Here is a 14,199-nt window from a genome sequence, read left to right as displayed (position 1 = left end):
AATCACCTTCCTTAGTCTCCAGCTTCATATTCAGCTAGCCATACATCCTTTACTTAGCCTTTTACCACTCCTCACTTTGCCTAACGCCACATCTCCTTGTTCTTCTGTCGACGCTTTTTACCTTTCTGGAGATACCAGTTATTTTTTGCCTAGTTACTACAGTTTCTCTCCAACGTAAATGCGCTGGTGTATTTTGAGAACACTCTGTATATAAGCTCTTCCCACAATCTGAGCACTGTAAGGAAAAAGGAAGGAAGGACGTCTCTCCGAGGTTAATAAAAAATGGTGAATCTTTATTACAGGAAGCAGTAGCAAGATACACGGGTGTAAGTTGGATTCAGTGGAGCTGGACTGAACATTTAGTGATTGAAGAACACAGCATATATACATTTGAAAACACCGCCTATCATTTAAGCACTTCCTGTGAGGGATGTGTATTACCAAAAGCAGAGCAGACAAGATGGAACGGTCACCTCAGTTCTACCTGATGTATCTTTGATCACCTTCATGTGTAGGCCGGTTCCTTCTGTGTGTGATGGTTGTTGATCACTCATGATAATAATTCCTTTATGTTGGTTAGAACTTGTGAGAGCTGTCTCTGCTCTTCCTGTTTCGTACGCTAAATAAACCAGATGTTCTCCCTAACTGTGGGGAGAGACACCCTGGTTTAGAACTTGATTATGATAATATTGCCATTGGGTGCAGCTACGTTAAACCAGTCACTGTTGGGTCCTTATTGTAATTTTTACAGTGTGAATGCGCTGGTGTTGTTTGAGATTACTCTGTACATTAAAACTCTTCCCACACTGTGAGCACTGATAGGGTTTCTCTCCAGTGTGAATGCGTTGGTGTCTTTTGAGAGCACTCTGTATATAAAAACTCTTCCCACACTGTGGGCACTGATATGGTTTCTCTTTAGTGTGAATGCGCTGGTGTGTGTGTAGATAACCCGGTTGATTAAAACTCTTCCCACACTGTGAGCACTGATACGGTTTCTCTCCAGTGTGAATGCGCTGGTGTATTTTGAGTATACTCTGTCTAGTAAAACTCTTCCCACACTGTGGGCACTGATACGGTTTCTCTCCAGTGTGAATGCGCTGATGTATTTTGAGTTCACTCTGTCTAGTAAAACTCTTCCCACACTGTGAGCACTGATACGGTTTCTCTCCAGTGTGAATGCGCTGATGTATTTTGAGTTCACTCTGTCTAGTAAAACTCTTCCCACACTGTGAGCACTGATACGGTTTCTCTCCAGTGTGAATGCGCTGATGTATTTTGAGTTCACCCTGGAACCTGAAGCTCCTCCCACACTGTGAGCACTGATATGGCTGCTCTCCAGTGTGAATACGCTGGTGTCTTTTGAGTTCACTCTGTCTAGTAAAACTCTTCCCACACTGTGAGCACTGATACGGTTTCTCTCCAGTGTGAATGCGCTGATGTATTTTGAGTTCACCCTGGAACCTGAAGCTCCTCCCACACTGTGAGCACTTATATGGCTTCTCTCCACTGTGAATGCGCTGGTGTCTTTTGAGTTCACTCTGTCTAGTAAAACTCTTCCCACACTGTGAGCACTGATACGGTTTCTCTCCAGTGTGAATGCGCTGATGTATTTTGAGTTCACTCTGTCTATTAAAACTCTTCCCACACTGTGAGCACTGATACGGTTTCTCTCCAGTGTGAATGCGCTGATGTATTTTGAGTTCACCCTGTAACCTGAGGCTCTTCCCACACTGTGAACACTGATATGGCTTCTCTGCACTGTGAATGCGCTGGTGTCTTTTGAGTTTACTCTGTCTAGTAAAACTCTTCCCACACTGTGAGCACAGATACGGTTTCTCTCCAGTGTGAATGCGCTGGTGTATTTTGAGATTATGCTGGAACCTAAAGCTCTTCCCACACTGTGTACACTGATATGGCTTTTCTCCAGTGTGAATGTGCTGGTGTATTTTGAGATTATGCTGGAACCTAAAGCTCTTCCCACACTGTGAGCACTGATGCGGTTTCTCTCCAGTGTGAATGCGCTGGTGTATTTTGAGATTATGCTGGAACCTAAAGCTCTTCCCACACTGTGTACACTGACATGGCTTTTCTCCAGTGTGAATGTGCTGGTGTATTTTGAGATGACTCTGTCTAGTAAAACTCTTCCCACACTGTGAGCACTGATACGGTTTCTCTCCAGTGTGAATGCGCTGGTGTCTTTTGAGATCACTTTGGAACCTGAAGCTCTTTCCACACTGTGAGCACTGATACGGTTTCTCTCCAGTGTGAATGCGCTGGTGTCTCTTGAGATAACTTTGGAACCTGAAGCTCTTTCCACACTGTGAGCACTGATACGGTTTCTCTCCAGTGTGAATGCGCTGGTGTGTTTTGAGTTCACTCTGGTACCTGAAGCTCTTCCCACACCGTGAGCAGACGTTTCCTTCTTCCTGTGTGGGACTGAGAGAGGTGTTAATGCTGACAGTACCAGAGGACGTTTGCTGATTACTGGAGCTTCTGGTGGGCGTCAGATCCTCATGTTCAGTCTTAATCTTCACCAGAGTCTCATATTTGTCATGGTTGCAGCTCTTGATGTGATTGTGGAGGTGATTTTGGGTTGTAGAGGAACGTGGACACGAGGAGCAAGAGAAATCCTTGTTCAGTTCTGAAGCAGAAAGAATCAAATATATTTCTATAAATAACCAATAAACAACAAACGTTATGTTTGCTACTTGAGGAACCTTCCAGGATTTGGTGGAAACAGGAAAATCACTGAGAGAACCCAACAAAAAGTGCTTCAACATGTGGCTAAGAAACCCAGTACAACAACCCAGTCCAAAGCACTTCAGGCTGAACTGGAGACATCTAGAGTTTTTAATCCTCTATAGATGAAGGCTCTGCAATGTATTCCTGCGTTATGTTTACATCTACCTACAGTGGGGGATCCATAATGTTGTGGGGCTGCTTTGCTGCTCTGGGACTGGAGAACAATAATGTGTTACAGGATTTGTGTGTTTGTTTATTTCTGGTGGAATGTTTCATCTATCAGCAGTTACATGATGTATAACTTCTACTCATAGTTTATAATAAATAAACAACAATTTATTCATTCTGTCTCGAGGAGTGACAGTCCAGTGTTCAGTCTCTATATTAATGGTGTAACATCTGCAGCATCTGGGAATTTCAGTAATTGGGTGCTTTTTTAAAAACGTATAGTTTGTGTTTATGTTCTCCCTCATTGGTTTGGGTACTGGAGTAATTACAGCTTCTCTTTTGCAGCTGGAATATTTATACATGAAGTGGCTGTTCCTATAAACTTGATTAAACACCACATTAAGGTGGAGGTATTAGTGGTGGGTATGGTGGAGATACTGGTAGTGTTGGTTATAGTGTAGGTATTAGTGGTGGTACTAGTAGTGTTGGTTATGGTGGAGGTATTAGTAGTGTTGGTTATGGTGGTGGTACCAAAAGTGTTGGTTATGGTGGAGGTATTAGTGGTGGTTATGGTGGAGATACTGGTAGTGTTGGTTATGGTGGTGGTACCAGTAGTGTTGGTTATGGTGAAGGTATTAGTGGTGGTTATGGTGGAGATACTGGTAGTGTTGGTTATAGTGTAGGTATTAGTGGTGGTACTAGTAGTGTTGGTTATGGTAGAAATACTAGTAGTGTTGGTTATTATGGAGGTACTAGTAGCGTTGGTTATAGTAGAGGTATTAGTAGCGTTGGTTATGGTCAAATTACTAGTAGTGTTGGTTATGGTGGAGGTTAGGGATGCATCGATACCATTTTTTCCCAAACGAGTACGAGTACAAGTACATGTATTTTAGTACTCGCCGATACCGATACCTATTTAGAATGATGCAATCTGGAGCATTATGGGATAGTGTAGTTTTTAGTGTAAAATAGTGCAGTGGAACAGTTGCTTGGGTTGCATCACTAATTGTAAAAAAAAAAAAACACCGCACAGACATCATTGAGAAAGCTTCCGACAAGCTAACGTTAACGTTCATTAATAAACGCACGTAATTAACGTTGTGCACATCATACATGCGATGCGATTCTGCTGATTGAAATATTTACTTTAAAAAGATAATACAGTCCGATCCCATCTGAGCCGATTCTATCAGCACATACATTCGTGGTTCACCTCGGTAAATCGTAAACGACTCTGAGTCGGCTCCCGCTCTGTGGTAATAACCAGTATAATTAAGCCTGAGCTTTATAATGTAAGCGAGTCACACAGAATGTTCTGTAGTATTTGGTGTTTATTTACAATCGCATCATTCATTATAACAGTAAACACGGAGAGATGACTGAGAAAAGAAACTTACGCTGCGCTTAAAATGAGTCGACTCATGAATCACTTGTATCGACACTGTGAACAGAGTATTGAACACACACACGTCCTGTAACAGCGGTCGCTGCTTTTGTAACCGGTTATCTTCACTGTGAGCTCTATTTTAAGGTTTTTTTTTTTGTCAAACGGAACTAAAGAACATTAAACGTGCGTGTGAGCGTGGTCAGTGAGAATAATTCAATCTGTCTCCCGTGGGTGAAAAATGAATTGCTTTAGTTTTAGAAGTAAAAAAATCTCGTAATGTCACGCCCCCCGGTCAGGCACTCGCGCCCCACAGGTTGAAAATCCCTGCGTTAACGCAGCAACATGCACTACGTACACGGTATCGGATGTTTAGTATCGGAGCCTCGTTTGCGAGTACGAGTACATGAGCGCGGTATCGGGCTAATACCCAATACTAGTATCGGTACTCATGCATCTCTGGTGGTGATACCAGTAGTGTTGGTTATGGTGGAGGTATAAGTGGTGGTTATGGTGTAGATACTGGTGGTTATATTGGAGGTACTAGTAGTGGTGGTTATAGTGGTGGTATTAGTGGTGGTACTAGTAGTGTTGGTTATGGTAGAAATACTAGTAGTGTTGGTTATTATGGAGGTACTAGTAGCTTTTGTTATAGTAGAGGTATTAGTAGCATTGGTTATGGTGATGTTACTAGTAGTGTTGGTTATGGTGGAGGTACTAGTAGCATTGGTTATGGTCAAATTACTAGAAGTGTTGGTTATGGTGGAGGTACTAGTAGTGTTGGTTATGGTGGTGGTACCAGTAGTGTTGGTTATGGTGGAGGTACCAGTAGTGTTGGTTATGGTGGTGGTACCAGTAGTGTTGGTTATGGTGGAGGTATTAGTGGTGGTTATGGTGGAGGTACTGGTAGTGTTGGTTATAGTGGAGGTACTAGTAGTGGTGGTTATGGTGGTGGTATTAGTGGTGGTTATGGTAGAAATACCAGTAGTGTTGGTTATGGTGGAGGTACTAGTAGTGTTGGTTATGGTGGAGGTACTAGTACTAGTAGTGTTGGTTATGGTCAAATTACCAGTAGTGTTGGTTATGGTGGTGTTGCTAGTAGTGGTGATTATGGTTGAGGTACTAGTAGTGTTGGTTATGGTGGAGGTAATAGTAGTGTTGTTATAGTGGAGGTACTAGTAGTGTTGGTTATGGTGGAGGTAATAGTAGTGTTGTTATAGTGGAGGTACTAGTAGTGTTGGTTATGGTTGAGGTACTGGTAGTGTTGGTTATGGTGGAGTTGCTAGTAGTGGTGATTATGGTTGAGGTACTAGTAGTGGTGGTTATGGTGGAGGTACTAGTAGTGTTGGTTATGGTTGAGGTACTGGTAGTGTTGGTTATGGTGGAGTTGCTAGTAGTGGTGATTATGGTTGAGGTACTAGTAGTGTTGGTTATGGTGGAGGTACTAGTAGTGTTGGTTATGGTGGAGGTACTAGTAGCAGGACTAGTGATACCATTTAAATTCCTGGAGAAAAAATAGGGTCACAAAATAAAACTTTATTAAATAAAAATGTGATTTTGCTGAAGATAAAAAAGTCTTACTGAGTTCATCTGTATCTTCAGGTTCTTCCTTCTTCACAGGCTTCATCTGGAAACCTCCACACTGTTGGTCCACTGGGTAGAAGAGTTCCATGATGAGATAATGGAAGAATTACAGTGATTGGAGAAGCCGTATTTTAAAGTAGTGTTGGTTATGGTAGTGGTAGTAGTAGTGTTGGTTATGGTGGAGGTACTAGTAGTGGTGGTTATGGTGGAGGTACTAGTAGTGGTGGTTATGGTGGTGGTACCAGTAGTGTTGGTTATAGTGGAGGTACTAGTAGTGTTGGTTATAGTGGTGGTACCAGTAGTGTTGGTTATGGTGGAGGTATTAGTGGTAGTTATGGTGGAAGTACTGGTAGTGGAGGTTATGGTGGTGGTACCAGTAGTGTTGGTTATAGTGGAGGTACTAGTAGTGTTGGTTATAGTGGAGGTACTAGTAGTGTTGGTTATAGTTAAGCTACTGGTAGTGTTGGTTATGGTGGATGTAGTAGTAGTATTGGTAATGGTGGAGGTACTAGTAGTGTTGGTTATGGTTGAGGTACAGTACTAGTAGTGTTGGTTATGGTGGTGGTAATAGTAGTGTTGTTATGGTGGCGGTACTAGTAGTGTTGGTTATGGTGGCAGTACTAGTAGTGTTGGTTATGGTAGAATTACTAGTAGTAGTGGTTATGGTGGAGGTACTAGCAGTGGTGGTTATGGTGGAGGTACTAGTAATGTTGGTTATGGTGCTGGTACTAGTAGTGGTGGTTATGGTGGAGGTACTAGTAGTGTTGGTTATGGTGGAGGTACTAGTAGCAGGACTAGTGATACAATTTAAATTCCTGGAGAAAAAATAAGGTCACAAAATGAAACTTTATTAAATAAAAATGTGATTTTGCTGAAGATAAAAAAAAATCTTACTGAGTTCATCTGTATCTTCAGGTTCTTCCTTCTTCACAGGCTTCATCTGGAAACCTCCACACTGTTGGTCCACTGAGGAGAAGAGTTCCATGACTTGTTCCACAGGGATTAACGATACTTCACCTGAAATGATACATCTTTATTAGTCCCACAGTGGGGAGATTCTCAGTGGTGCAGCAGTGAAGGGATAGCAGCGCACTCAGCACAAGAAATACATAAATAAGCAGAACTGTAAAACAATAGACATTTTCTATCATAAAAACTCTAAAACATAATTACAAATAACTACAAATAATTACACATGGAGAAGAAGTTGCACATTGTTCTGTATGTTCTGAAGTGTGTGTGGAAGTGATCTGCTGGTTATATCATCTAACATCACTCCCTGGATGTTCACTGGTGGCAGGGGGTGTCTGCACCTACGGAAATCCACCACCAGCTCTTTGGTCTTCACCGCGATTATCTGGAGGCTGTACAACACTGTGCTGTACCAAACTGTACTGTACCTCACTGTACTGTACCATACTGTACTGTACCACACTGTACTGTACCATACTGTACTGTACCATACTGTACCTCACTGTACTGTACCATACTGTACTGTACCATACTGTACTGTACCATACTGTACTGTACCACACTGTACCTCACTGTACTGTACCATACTGTACTGTACCATACTGTACTGTACCTCACTGTACTGTACCATACTGTACTGTACCACACTGCACTGTACCATGCTGTACCACACTGTACTGTACCATACTGTACTGTACCATACTGTACTGTACCACACTGTACTGTACCACACTGTACTGTACCCCACTGTACTGTACCTCACTGTACTGTACCATACTGTACTGTACCATACTGTACTGTACCACACTGTACTGTACCACACTGCACTGTACCATACTGTACTGTACCATACTGTACCATACTGTACTGTACCACACTGTACTGTACCACACTGTACTGTACCATACTGTACTGTACCACGCTGTACTGTATCACACTGTACTGTACCATACTGTACTGTACCATACTGTATCATACTGTACTGTACTGTACCACACTGTACTGTACCACACTGTACTGTACCATACTGTACTGTACCACGCTGTACTGTACCACACTGTACTGTATCACACTGTACTGTACCATACTGTACTGTACCACACTGCACTGTACCATGCTGTACTGTACCATACTGTACTGTACCATACTGTACTGTACCCTGCTGTACTGTACCACACTGTACTGTATCACACTGTATTGTACCATACTGTACTGTACCACACTGCACTGTACCACACTGTACTGTACCACACTGCACTGTACCATGCTGTACTGTACCATACTGTACTGTACCACACTGCACTGTACCATGCTGTACTGTACCATACTGTACTGTACCATACTGTACTGTACCCTGCTGTACTGTACCACACTGTACTGTACCACACTGTACTGTATCACACTGTACTGTACCATACTGTACTGTACCACACTGCACTGTACCACGCTGTACCACACTGTACTGTACCATACTGTACTGTACCACACTGTACTGTACCACACTGTACTGTACCATACTGTACTGTACCATACTGTACCTCACTGTACTGTACCATACTGTACTGTACCATACTGTACCATACTGTACTGTACCACACTGTACCTCACTGTACTGTACCATACTGTACTGTACCATACTGTACTGTACCTCACTGTACTGTACCATACTGTACTGTACCCCACTGTACTGTACCTCACTGTACTGTACCATACTGTACTGTACCACACTGTACTGTACCATACTGTACTGTACCACACTGTACCTCACTGTACTGTACCATACTGTACTGTACCATACTGTACTGTACCTCACTGTACTGTACCATACTGTACTGTACCACACTGTACTGTACCCCACTGTACTGTACCTCACTGTACTGTACCATACTGTACTGTACCATACTGTACTGTACCATACTGTACTGTACCTCACTGTACTGTACCACACTGTACTGTACCACACTGTACTGTACCTCACTGTACTGTACCATACTGTACTGTACCATACTGTACTGTACCACACTGTACTGTACCATACTGTACTGTACCACACTGCACTGTACCATACTGTACTGTACCATACTGTACTGTACCACACTGTACTGTACCACACTGTACTGTACCACGCTGTACTGTATCACACTGTACTGTACCATACTGTACTGTACCATACTGTATCATACTGTACTGTACCACACTGTACTGTACCACACTGTACTGTACCATACTGTATCATACTGTACTGTACCACACTGTACTGTACCACGCTGTACTGTATCACACTGTACTGTACCACACTGTACTGTACCATACTGTATCATACTGTACTGTACCACACTGTACTGTACCACACTGTACTGTACCACACTGTACTGTACCATACTGTATCATACTGTACTGTACCACACTGTACTGTACCACACTGTACTGTACCATACTGTACTGTACCACGCTGTACTGTACCACACTGTACTGTATCACACTGTACTGTACCATACTGTACTGTACCACACTGCACTGTACCATGCTGTACTGTACCATACTGTACTGTACCATACTGTACTGTACCCTGCTGTACTGTACCACACTGTACTGTACCACACTGCACTGTACCATGCTGTACTGTACCACACTGCACTGTACCATGCTGTACTGTACTGTACCATACTGTACTGTACCACACTGCACTGTACCATGCTGTACTGTACCATACTGTACTGTACCATACTGTACTGTACCCTGCTGTACTGTACCACACTGTACTGTACCACACTGTACTGTATCATACTGTACTGTACCATACTGTACTGTACCACACTGCACTGTACCATGCTGTACTGTACCATACTGTACTGTACCATACTGTACTGTACCCTGCTGTACTGTACCACACTGTACTGTACCACACTGTACTGTACCACGCTGTACTGTATCACACTGTACTGTACCATACTGTACTGTACCATACTGTATCATACTGTACTGTACCACACTGTACTGTACCACACTGTACTGTACCATACTGTATCATACTGTACTGTACCACACTGTACTGTACCACACTGTACTGTACCACACTGTACTGTACCATACTGTATCATACTGTACTGTACCACACTGTACTGTACCACACTGTACTGTACCATACTGTACTGTACCACGCTGTACTGTACCACACTGTACTGTATCACACTGTACTGTACCATACTGTACTGTACCACACTGCACTGTACCATGCTGTACTGTACCATACTGTACTGTACCATACTGTACTGTACCCTGCTGTACTGTACCACACTGTACTGTACCACACTGCACTGTACCATGCTGTACTGTACCACACTGCACTGTACCATGCTGTACTGTACTGTACCATACTGTACTGTACCACACTGCACTGTACCATGCTGTACTGTACCATACTGTACTGTACCATACTGTACTGTACCCTGCTGTACTGTACCACACTGTACTGTACCACACTGTACTGTATCATACTGTACTGTACCATACTGTACTGTACCACACTGCACTGTACCATGCTGTACTGTACCATACTGTACTGTACCATACTGTACTGTACCCTGCTGTACTGTACCACACTGTACTGTACCATACTGTACTGTACCACACTGTACTGTACCTCACTGTACTGTACCACACTGTACTGTACCATACTGTACCACACTGTACTGTACCATACTGTACTGTACCACACTGTACTGTACCATACTGTACTGTACCATACTGTACTGTACCACACTATACTGTACCACACTGTACTGTACCACACTGTACTGTACCACACTGTACCACACTGTACTGTACCACACTGTACTGTACCATACTGTACTGTACCATACTGTACTGTACCACACTGTACTGCACCATACTGTACTGTACCACACTGTACTGCACCATACTGTACTGTACCACACTGTACTGTACCATACTGTACTGTAACACACTGTACTGCACCATACTGTACTGTACCACACTGCACTGTACCATACTGTACTGTACCATACTGTACTGTACCACACTGTACTGTACCATACTGTACTGTACCACACTGTACTGTACCATACTGTACTGTACCATACTGTACTGTACCTCACTGTACTGTACCTCACTGTACTGTACCACACTGTACTGTACCATACTGTACTGTACCACACTGTACTGTACCATACTGTACTGTACCATACTGTACTGTACCTCACTGTACTGTACCACACTGTACTGTACCATACTGTACTGTACCATACTGTACTGTACCTCACTGTACTGTACCTCACTGTACTGTACCACACTGTACTGTACCATACTGTACTGTACCACACTGTACTGTACCACACTGTACTGTACCACACTGTACTGTACTGTACCACACTGCACTGTACTGTACCACACTGTCTGGTGGAGAAATGGCTCATTGCTCCATATTTACTTACAGAAGAAATCATCGTCCTCATCTTCATCTTCTTCCTTTTTTATTGGTTTCTTCTGGAATCCTTCATGTTGTAGATCCTCCGGGGTGACGTGTCCCTCTTCTGCTGACTGCATTATTAAAGATCTAATACAAAGATAGATAGATGTACTTATTTCTCCTTTAAGGAATATTCTGCCTCATTCTTTTAGACTCTTTTAATTGGCTATTGTTTATTCTGTGAGGCTCTAAACACGGTGAGAACGTTACAACTATTGTGGGCAGCATCTGGCAGAAAAGACCTCCAATAGAACTTCTTACATCTTCAGTGAAATAAAGATTGAAGAGAATGAACACATCACACATTCTTCTTTTTACTGGGTTTGAGCTTTGTACCATTTGTCTGAATAACTAAATGTAAAATAATAAATGTGTTTTAAATCATTGAACTCCACTAAATATCATAAATGTAAATAAAAATAGAACTCGATGTGTTTCTATAAAAATGTTAGATTTAGTTCTGATAAACTGAATCATTTTGCTGGATCGGTTCAAATGAATCGGTTCATCAGTACTGAATCATGTGAGATGCTAACAGTTAGCGGAGAAGCTAGTAGTTTGTGTGAAAAGGAAATTAAAGCTCCTCAAATCCTCACAGTGATATTTTATTATGAACTCTAGTTCTGTTATTAATTAGAATGTAGTTAATAATGAAAGTGTAATAAATAAAAAAATCAATATTTTACTTACAGATGATTCACTTCAGTACAAACACACCAGCTGCTGCAGCTTCTTCTTCTTCTTGTTTTGAATTGAGGTGGTTGATCTACAACGTTTAGGTTTATTAGCGCCCCTACTGGACTGCAGTGTAAGTACTGATACTAACTCGTTCATTTATTAGGCTTGTTCGAGATGAGCAGCCGGTTGCAGTTGGGGGAGGAGGTTAAAAGGAAAGTTCTAACAAACATGTTATCAAACACATATTTATGTTAATGAATAGATTTAAATATTTGTCTACAACAATTTAAATGAATAGACCTAAACTAAGTAGCCTATTTTTCAATTTAAATTTCTAATTCAATATTCTATTGAAACATTTCACATGAAAACGTGTGAATACATAATTCCAAATATACGGTTTGTTCAAGGTAGAATCAGTGAATATGATAAACAATGTATACAAAAGTGTTCCAAAAATAATTAGATGGAAATTATGAAGTGAACTCAATCAGACCTTAATCATTATGGTAAATAGACTGCAATTATATTGTGTCAAAGTGGCTTAAAGTCCAAACTGTCTACATAATTATTTTATCTACGTAAGGACTCACATTTACCCTTCTTTAGGCTTGTTCCAAAAATACAACATTTTGTAGAGGATGTTGTCCCCCTCTATAGTCTCTCAGAATTTAGAGGTCATTTCAGACTCTCCAAAGGACAAGTGGAGGTACGTAGAGTATGTGGAAGCCACATAATCATCCAGATGGTTTTAATGTTATCATGATAACCGTCTTTTCTCTCACGTACTATTTAGGATCTTATAAACACGTTTGGCCCTGTCTATATGAATCCACAGCAGACAAAATTGCCACTGACAAAGAGTGTCCTAGCCTGTCTATGGACACTCGAACCAGGAGTCATATAGGGGTATTTCAGACCGATTCAATATCACAAAATTCACTCTTGCCAAACATCTCCAGGAGTTTTGTACTCTGGTAAATACACACATGGCACACCACATTTCCTGGCCTTTAGGACAAACCCTGCACAATTCTTTGTTAGGCTTTCAAGCAGCTGGATTTCCAAACACTATCTGTGCAGTAGATGGATGCCACATTCATATTCAGAAGCCACACTGTGACAACCCCCTGGCATATTTTAACAGGAAACAGTTCTATTCTATCATTCTCACTGGATTTTGTGACAGTCAGCGTGGGTCATCCTGGTAGCTGGCATGATGCCAGAGCCTTTCGCCTCACAGAGGTTGCTCGTCTTTTAGAAGAAGATCCACTGTCCCTGGTCCCACGAGGGATGTATATAATTGGGGATTCAGCCTACCCTCTATTGCCCCAACTGATGAGGCCTTACAGAGACAATGGGCACTTGACAGCTAGGCAGAAGCGCTTTAATAGAAAACTAAACACTGCCCGCGTGGTCATTGAGCATGCCTTTAGCAAAGTTTATAGGAGACTCCGATGCCTGCACATGAGGAATGTCCAATCCATCAGCTCAGCAGTGTCAACTTGTTGCATTCTACACAATGTTTGCTTGGAGCCAGGAGACCATGGCGATGATGTGCAGGATGAAGAGGATGATGAACAGCATTCACTACAACCTCACAACCAAGATGCAATTCATTATAGAGACATAATAATAAAAAAAAAATGTAATCTTTAACTTTATGCCTTTTGGAGATTATTTTATCTTCAACTTGCTTAACTGTTCACAGTAACAGTAATTGTGACCGGGGTGCCCAAATGTTCGCATGCCACTGTATTTTATAGATGCATTGTTAAACAGTAAACTTCAGTATGCTCACCGATGTGCCCAGTATGAGTCACTAATGAATAATATAGTTAATAAGTACATTGTACAATTGTGTAGAAGCTTCTTCGAGCACTGACAAATCAGTTATTTAGGCATTGATGATGAATAGTGGCTGTGGTTTATTGAAGATGAACCTCACTCCCCTCCATACAAGAATACCAGTCACGCTGCCTCAGAAGAGCCACCGAGATAGTTGGTGACCCCACACACCCGGCCTATGGACTGTTCAGCCTCTTGCCCTCTGGCAAACGCTACCGCAGCATGCCATGCAGGACCGCCAGACTCAGCAAGAGCTTTTTTCCACAAGCCACCAGATTACTCAGCTCCCTATAACAGCACACACAACATCCCTGCTCACACTTACGGACTGTCA

At 42.1% G+C, this 14,199-nt stretch overlaps 1 pseudogene; it reads right to left on the bottom strand.

Annotated features, from left to right (window-relative positions):
- Positions 1–273: 273 nt before the first annotated feature.
- LOC134331611 (zinc finger protein 850-like) overlaps positions 274–14,199 on the bottom strand; it is a 150,444-nt pseudogene continuing 136,518 nt past the window's right edge.

This window comes from Trichomycterus rosablanca, chromosome 1, assembly GCF_030014385.1.
Source record: "Trichomycterus rosablanca isolate fTriRos1 chromosome 1, fTriRos1.hap1, whole genome shotgun sequence".
Lineage (NCBI taxonomy): Eukaryota > Metazoa > Chordata > Actinopteri > Siluriformes > Trichomycteridae > Trichomycterus > Trichomycterus rosablanca.
Note: the sequence above shows the minus strand (reverse complement) of the source record. Positions and strands in the feature narration are given on the sequence as shown.